This window comes from Chenopodium quinoa, unplaced genomic scaffold (assembly GCF_001683475.1).
Source record: "Chenopodium quinoa cultivar QQ74 unplaced genomic scaffold, ASM168347v1, whole genome shotgun sequence".
In the NCBI taxonomy this organism is placed as follows: Eukaryota; Viridiplantae; Streptophyta; class Magnoliopsida; order Caryophyllales; family Amaranthaceae; genus Chenopodium; species Chenopodium quinoa.
Window position 1 is genome coordinate 100,046 of NW_018745368.1, and position 8,624 is coordinate 108,669.

Consider the following 8,624-nt stretch of genomic DNA (forward strand, 5'->3'; position numbering starts at 1 on the left):
ACATGTAAGGAGACATTTACTTCCTAAACTTGAAAATAAACAACACGATTGGAGACCAAATTAACTACAACGGATGTAGCCTAAATACATATCAGTCCGCAACATGTTTTACAGGATGATCAATAATTTTGAAGCAATGCCTCAAGGCGTAAAAGCAATCCTTTTTTGGCACTTCAATATGATTCAAGCATATGATCAGGAATAAACACGAATAACAATTGATTCACAATACAAGTATACAATATTCCCAGCATGAAATAGACTCAAGAATTACAGAAATTGCCCAAATTAAAACCAAAATTACAGAGACTCACCCATATCCAGGCAAATTAACAATATACCAACTCTTGTTGATTAGAAAATGATTGATAAGTTGAGTCTTCCCTGCATATAAATTCAACAACCTAATCAAACACAAAGTTAACAAAACAAATGAAATCACAAGTATGAATCATATGCAAATAACCCCAACAGCGAATTACCCCTATTCATAATTGGTTGGACGGTTCATATTCAACTAAATCAAGCAATATTCAACTAAATCAAGCAATATTCCCCAGAAAAATTATTTACAAAGATCATCCAAATAGAAAATTGACAAGATTACAATACTAACTAATAATTAAAAAGCTTAAAATTGACAAGACTAAAATCAACAAACTAATATCTCCACTAGTCTATACGGAACTTCCAGCCGAATATGCGACTAGCACCACTAAGCACTAACCAGTCCAAACTGTAATCTAATTATAAATTTATAATCCTCCTTACACTAATAGTTTAATTGCTGTCTTATACAATGTCCGGCATCACATATTCACAATTTCACATAATGACATAAACAGATAAACTAATAAGTTCAATTTAACAGTCAAAACACAATTTGCACAAATAATGCAAATTCAATGAACATTCACCGTATATACTAATTTTAAGAGACAAGTAATGCAAATTTGATAAAAAATTCACAAAAAAAAAAAAAATCAATTGATGATTACCTACCTTGCTAGGCGGAGGCGGCAGGCGCTGAATGATTGAGGCGAGCAGCGGAGCAGCACTGCAGCAGGGCCATGCCCAACACTCAGCAAGACAGCAAGTCAGCGACTAGGCACTGGAGCAGGCGACTAGGCGAGCAGCAGAGGACAGAGCACAGCTGCACAGAGCACTGGAGGCTGGAGCAGGCGACTAGGCGAGCAGCAGCCAGCAGGCCAGTAGCACAGCCAGCACTGGAGGCGTGAGCAAACTAGCGAAGAGCAGTAGATTATGAACAATTAGTCAATTAGGGATTGAGTTGATAACTAACATTTTACATTTCACAAATTCACAATTAGGGATTTAGGGTTCAAACATTTCACAAATTCACAATTCAGATAATGCAAAATTCTCTGAAATTGAGTTGATTATTGAACAATTAGGGATTTAGGGTTCAAATTTAGTATTACTAAATCATAATTCATAACTAACAACTAACAAGTAATATCAACAATTAAATAAATAAATAAAAAAAAAGCTGAAAGATGAGTAGATGAGTAGATGACTAACCTGAAATTATGCGAAGAGGAAGATGAAGCGAACTAGCGAAGAGGAACTGAGGTCTGAGGAAGAGGAAGAGGCGAAGAGGAAGATGCGAACTTGCGAAGAGGAAGAGGCGAAGTGGGCTAGGGCTAACTCAGACGTTAGAATTTTTTATTTTTATTTTTAAAAAAAAAAAAAAAAAAAAACTTAAAATTTTTTTTGGGCCCTGGTGAGTCACTTGACCCACCAGACACAAGCCCAGGTCCGCCACTGAATGGAATAAGAAATCGTGAAGGTAATAAATATAGATAATGTTTCCATTCTTTTATTGATGTATAAAATTAGTTGCATTACTTGCATGTTTAATACGTAGGATATTATTTGACTAGCAAAGAAGAAGGTTGTTTAGTCGGTCAACGGCAATGTGACTACTTAGAAATTAGTAAATCGCGACTTGATATTGTGGGCATCACCTAATCTTTCGAAAGTGACATTTATGGTTTAATAAGTCATACTATTAGGACGATTATTAGTAGCTAATGGTATTAGCCACTAAAATACCTGCAATTTTATTCTTTTAAACTACCAAGTGGATTTTTTTTTTTTTCAATATATTTTAGAGTTGTACCGTATTATCGAGCTTATTGACTTGACATATTTGATAAATCAAAGCGTATAACTTTGATTACTAATAAGTGCTCAATAACTTTGATAATCTAATATCTATAAATATATACCACAAAAAAAAAAATAAAAAAAAAAATAAAAAAAAAAAATTCTACATGATACCTTCAACTTTTTAAAGCCGTATCAATTAATTACATTATTTCTACTTATTTCAAAATTAAAATCAAATCAATCATGTTTAGAAAATAAACTTCAGATTACCTCAAAAAAAAAAAAAAAAAAGATAGATAACTTTATTTTAGGAAATTTGAAGTATACAAGTTTGGTTATAAATATCAAGGTAATGATTCTACTATGTTCAATATGCTAAGATTGTAAAAAGTCATAACTAAGAAAAAAAAGTTCAAATAATATACTCCATAATGACCTGCAAACGGGTCATTCGGGTCGGGTATGGGTCGGGTCAAATTTGGGTCAGCAAATGTTCGGGTCGGGTCATTTCGGGTTTTGGGTCAAGTTCGGGTTAATAGGTTATCAGGTTAGGTCGGGTATTGGGTCAATACTTCGGGTCGACTCTAGGTCGGGTCGAGAGTTCGGGTCAGGTCAGTTCAGGTCGGGTCAATTCAAGTCCATATATCGGGTCAAGTTTGGGTTGGGTCAAGATCGGGTCCGGTCAAGTTTGGGTCGGGTCGACTTTGGGTCGGGTCATTTCAGGTCGATACTTTGAGTCAAGCAATTAAGCTTAAATTAGTAGATTTGTAATTTTTATACGGATTAATTATTAGTTTGTTTTTTTTTTTTTTTTTTATATAGGAAATATAGTTGTTTATGTTAATATCATTGTTATTGTTGTCATCATTATTACAAGAATATTGTAACATTAATTATTATTATTATTATTATTATTATTATTATTATTATTATTATTATCTATAATACTCCCTTTGTTTTTATTTACGTACTCCATTTTCATTGGACACTTATGCAATAATGCAGATGCGTGCAAAACTTTGACAAATAATATTTTGTAATTATCAATAAGTATACAAATAAAATAGTTGAATCTTAACAAACTATTCAATGCGACAATCTCATTATCTCAATAAGTATTTACAAAGTAGAGTTTAGTAGACTATATTTTTTCTTATGAATAAATTACTAACATTGATTATAAACTCAAATTATAATAGAGTATGAAATCCCAATTTAGATGTTTAAAAAAAAAAGAGTCTCAGTTAAGCACTTAAAAAAAGAAAAGTGAGTAACAATAACAATAAGCGACTAAGCGTCAGTTCCTAATTAATTTAGTGGAACTCTTTATGAATTACAAAATTATATGTTATTATGTAAGACGATGCTATAATAGAAACGCTTTTTGTAGGATTTGAGTAATAATAAAGCAAATTAACACCATTAAGGTATTATTAGCTTATTGTTAAAACCTATTAAGTCAATCTAATTCCAGTTATTTATATTAAGCCAAAATCATAACAAGGCTATTTAGTTTAAGGCATGTCTTTAGTATAGGTTACTTCATAGGTTGTTCTACGCTCGTATTACTATCTGCTTATCTATTACTCAATTATATAATTTATATAGTTATACAACACTACAACTAATGTAATGAATAAATTTATTTATGTAGTATTTTAAGGATATACGATCATTGTTGCGTATTATATGTATGTTTGTAAGAGAAAAAATTAAATTTAAATATGTCTAGTGACCGACGACCACATGCCGGGTAATTGTTGCAAACAATATTACATTTTTAAATTTAATTAGCAAGACATTCAGATATAAAGTTACAATTAGACATGTTTATCATTAAAAAACAAAAGTTAAAAGTGAAAATTTAGGAGGGAAACTTACCACCATAATGAATAATTTTTTTTGGGAAATTCATCCCTCCAAAAGCAAAATTCATTTTAAAAGAACCAAAATAGTGAAATACTAGCGGGAAAACTCCTTCCTTGTCTATTACTCCAAATTTACCAAAATAAATAAAAATAACAAAAAAAAAGTAAAAATATCATATTCCAGTACTCCACTAACTAAGAGAGAGGCAGAAAGCATTATACCCACCCAAAATTTCCTGAAAAACAAAAAACAAAAAACAAAGCATTCTACCCAAAACACCAAAACCCCTCATTTGTTCTGTCATTCTTGTTTTTCACTCAATTCTCTCTCTTTACTCACTCCATCTCACTTACCAAGCTAGATCCTCACCAATTCTTCTTCACCTCGGGATCAAGTGTTTGCGTCATTTATTGTGGGGAAATCTAAGGTAATTTCTTCTCTCTTCTATATCTGAAATTTGATTATTATCTGTAATTAGGTTTTTAAAATTAATTTTGGGTAAGTTGGTATCAATTTGGTTAGGGTTGTATTTATCGGTTTGGTGTTTATGAAATTAGTGATATTTATATTAGAAATGGCTTTCATTGAAGTTGTCTTTTCCTTATCTTCTCGCTGTTCTTCACTCCCTCTTTTCTGTTCCACCTCTTTTCATTACTATGAAATTGTTGAAATTGGAAGCTTTGGGATTCTGTCATTTTTTGGATTGCTTGAAACATCCTCTCTTACTATCCTACCAACTGCAGTACTTGACAGTGTACTTTAGTGCGTGGTTTTAGGGTGATTTAGTGCTCACTTATTGCCATATTCTAGCTATTTTTCTCACTTATCGCTCTGTTTCCACACTTTCTTCATATTTGTCATGCTTCACGGGTTTTGTTAGTATTTTGATGCATTTTCAGGTATGCTTAGACCCTTACGAGACACCCCGATGGTTGGGTAAGAAGTCATGGCCTTGAGGTATCTTTGGCTAGGCTTGAATTTCATTTGAAGACCTCTTGGGGCTATGCACGGTCGTGCAATGCTTGGCACGGCCGTGCAAAGAAGTTTGAAGATTGGCAAAACCTTCTGTGATGGCTGCACGGACGTGCAGCAATTGACATGCCCGTGCTTGGAGCTGCACGGCCGTGCATGATGGTGGCACGCCCGTGCAAGATAGCTGCTGAGCACGTCAAAGCTTCTACCTTGGCTGCACGCCTGTGTCACATAGTGGCACGTCCGTGCCAGGCCCCAGCTCCAGTTTCCAGCTCTTCTGACCATGCTGCACGGCCGTGCAGTGTTTGGCACGTCCGTGCCGATCTGATTCAGAGCAGTTTCTTGTTCTCTCCGCCCCCTTTTATTTTGGACTAATATAAATAGATTGATTGCCTCATTTATGAGGGAGAGGGTAGAGAGAGAAAGGCTTAGTAATAGTGCTTTAGGGTTTAAACATTATTTTTTTCTTAGATTTTGTTTAGTTCCTAATCAAATTTAAACACTTTATAATTGATTTGAAGATTATTCCAAGTTTGAAAAGCATTGCAATCAAGATTTTGAAGTTTCTCATTTAGTAACATTTCTTATCTCTCTTTACTCTTAATCTTTGTTTGTTTTATTTCGCATGATTATTTGAATCTCTTAGTCCCTATTTATGTTTATTTGAATGTTTAGCACTATTTTTGGTGAATTTCTCTTTGATGATTGTTGAGCAAGATAGAACCCTAGATTTTGATTTTGTGCTTTTCAATATGATGTGTGAGTAGTTCCTTAGCTAGGGGTTGGGTGAAACCCAACCTAATGGTGATTATGCGAGCTTAGTGATTTTGATGATGGATTGTGATTAAAATGGATTATATGGGATTGCTTGTTAGTTCTTCATGATAGGAGTAATTAACCTAGATTATTGAACTTGATAGCATGAAATGTTTGGTTCGACATGGAAATGTGAGTTGAACGTTTCATTACCTATTACAATATGATTATGTATCTTTTGTTGCTAAGTTAATGAGGGATCTAAGCTTAGTGATATGAGTTATTTTCATATCGTTTGAAGTTGTTCTTGCATGTGGTCTTTGCTATTCCATTATCCTTATTCCTCCCTATTTTCCTAATTGTTATTGGTTGAGTGAATCTCATTCCCCTAGTGTTTTAATCCCTTGAATTCAATCCTTAGTTGTAGTTTGTTAGTTAATCACCACTTACACCTTCATTTCGATTTAGCTTGAGCGTTAAGATTATTTAGCAATTGATTCCCGTTCTCTGTGGACCGAACCCTTGCTTGCCATTGTACTTGTTTGAGCGAGGTGTTTATTATAAATGTGTTTGACTTAGCCTAGATTGTGCGACCGATTTAGCGCTTGTCAGTACTCCATTTTTCCCCCCTCTGTACGAATTAGTGTGAAATCCACTTTAGAAGATTAATAGGAAATCCACTATCTTTAGAAGATTTTAAATCACGACATAATAAAGCAATTGGAATTTTCTATTTTTCTAATTGTTAAAATCCAAACACAATTTGATAATCTAATAATTAAGTTTATTGTAGTTACAACTCATAGTAGTTTCCTTATTTGGTTTAAGAAATGAGAGTCTTTAGTCTAAGTTCATAAATTAGAGTCTTTACAACTAAATAACTAATAGTAGTTTTGAATTTTTGCTCCTATAATCTGTCTTAGTATAAGGTCTGAGTATTCTTTACACCCCTGCTCTTGGTTTATTGAAAAATCCTTTGCATTTTGTTTTATGTGGATGGTACTTAAACGCTAGTTAATTGTAATTACAGGCTGATTTTAAGGTTGTCTGCAATACTCTTAATCATCAGCTAGCTTCCTTTGCCTTTCTTATATTTCTCAATTAAACTCTGTTATGCTTATTTAGTTATCTTATCAAATCATGTTGATATACTCTTTTAACTTGATTTTGTGGCAATCTGATGTATTCTAAATATACTCACAATATGTACTCTGTCTCTGTATCATGAAATATTCGTCAATTCAATTAACACTGGACTAATGATCAAATTTCCTCTTCTTTTTTTTTTTTTTTTTTTTTTTTTTTTTTTTTTGAGCATGGATCATATTATTTATGATGAACCTGTTTATTCACCAGATGAAATAGACTATGAGTGTACACTAGAGGAAGAAGCCGATGTTACTATTTCACCTGTAGTTACAATTGAAAGCAATAATGTGGATGCTGACACTATACAACCTGTACTTGCTGCTTTAGATAAGAAACGGAGCTCAATTTGGCTGGAATTCCTCACACTTGACAAGGCAGAATCTAGTGATGGGAAACAAAGGTCAATTTGTAAACATTGCCAGAAATCTTCCTTCATTTCCAATGCTCATTATGGAACCCAAAATATGCAAAGACATCTTAGAAAATGCAGCGCATATGCGAAACATTTGAAAAACCAAGGAGGAAACAAAGGTAAAGTGACCTTTGACCAGAAGGTGTATAGAGACTTGGTAGCTAAAGCCATAATAAAACATGGATATGCTTTTTCTTGGGTTGAACATGATGGTAATAGAGAAATTCATGCATATTTAAATGATGAAGTAAATTTCATTTCTAGAAATACTGCTAAAGCTGATTATTTAATTTTAAAATGCATAAAACTTTGAAGACTCGATTAAAGGAAACTCTTCGTAAAGTCTCTAGTCGTATCTCTTTGAAATGTGATATGTGGACTTCTTGTCAAACAGAGGGATATTTATGTTTGAATGCTCATTATGTGGATGATAAATGGAAATTAATTAGTATAGTGTTGAATTTCAGTCATATTGACTCACCACACACCGGAAAAACCATGTATACTGCTGTGTTGCATTGTCCATGCTTCAAGACTGGGGTATTGATGATAAGATTTTTTGCTTCACATTAGACAATGCCTCTAGTAATGATAGAATGCAAGATTATTTGAAAGAAAATCTACTTGCAAGAGATGCTTTGTTGTACAATGGTGATTTTTTTTCATGTACGATGTGCTGCACATGTATCAAATCTCATTGTTAAAGATGGATTTAAGGTCATTGAACATATTGTTGAGAAAGTAAGACTTTGTGTGAAGCGTGTTAAATATTCTGAAACAAGAAAAAATACTTTCCGATCTTGTGTGAATTTAGCTAAGATAAAAGAAACAAAATCGTTGTGGCTTGATCTTCCAACAAGGTGGAACTCTACATACATGATGCTTGATAGGGCTATTTTATATTGTGAGGCTTTTAGGGAAATGTCTGAAGTTCAGCAGTGTTGGCCTAATTCTGAAGAGTGGGATTTACTTGAGAAAATTCGGGATGTTTTAGAACCGTTTCATGAGATAATTGAGTTGTTTTCGGAAAGTAATTATCCTACCTCAAATTTGTATTTCGGGAATGTTTGGAAAATTCATATGCTTTTGATGGAGTTGGAGCGTGATGATGATGTTGTTTTGAGGACAATGGCAGTAGAAATGAAAAGCAAGTTTGACAAGTATTGGTTCTACTCAGAAAAGGATAACTATAGCATGTTATTTGCATTTGTTGTGATTCTTGATCCTCGTTGCAAATTATCTGTGTTAAAGTTTTGTTATGAAAAGATATTTGGAGATGTAGAGGCTACCTTGAGAATTAGTGATCTTCAATTTAAGTTGGAGAAGTTTTACA

General features: G+C 33.3%; 1 long non-coding RNA gene across 1 annotated transcript; it reads right to left on the reverse strand.

Annotated features, from left to right (window-relative positions):
- On the reverse strand, positions 1 to 3,027 carry LOC110712851. Its single transcript, XR_002509710.1, has 2 exons — positions 1,543 to 3,027; positions 1 to 1,243 (listed from the first exon to the last, which is right to left on the reverse strand). It is a non-coding gene; the product is annotated as an uncharacterized LOC110712851 (long non-coding RNA).
- Positions 3,028 to 8,624: the final 5,597 nt, after the last annotated feature.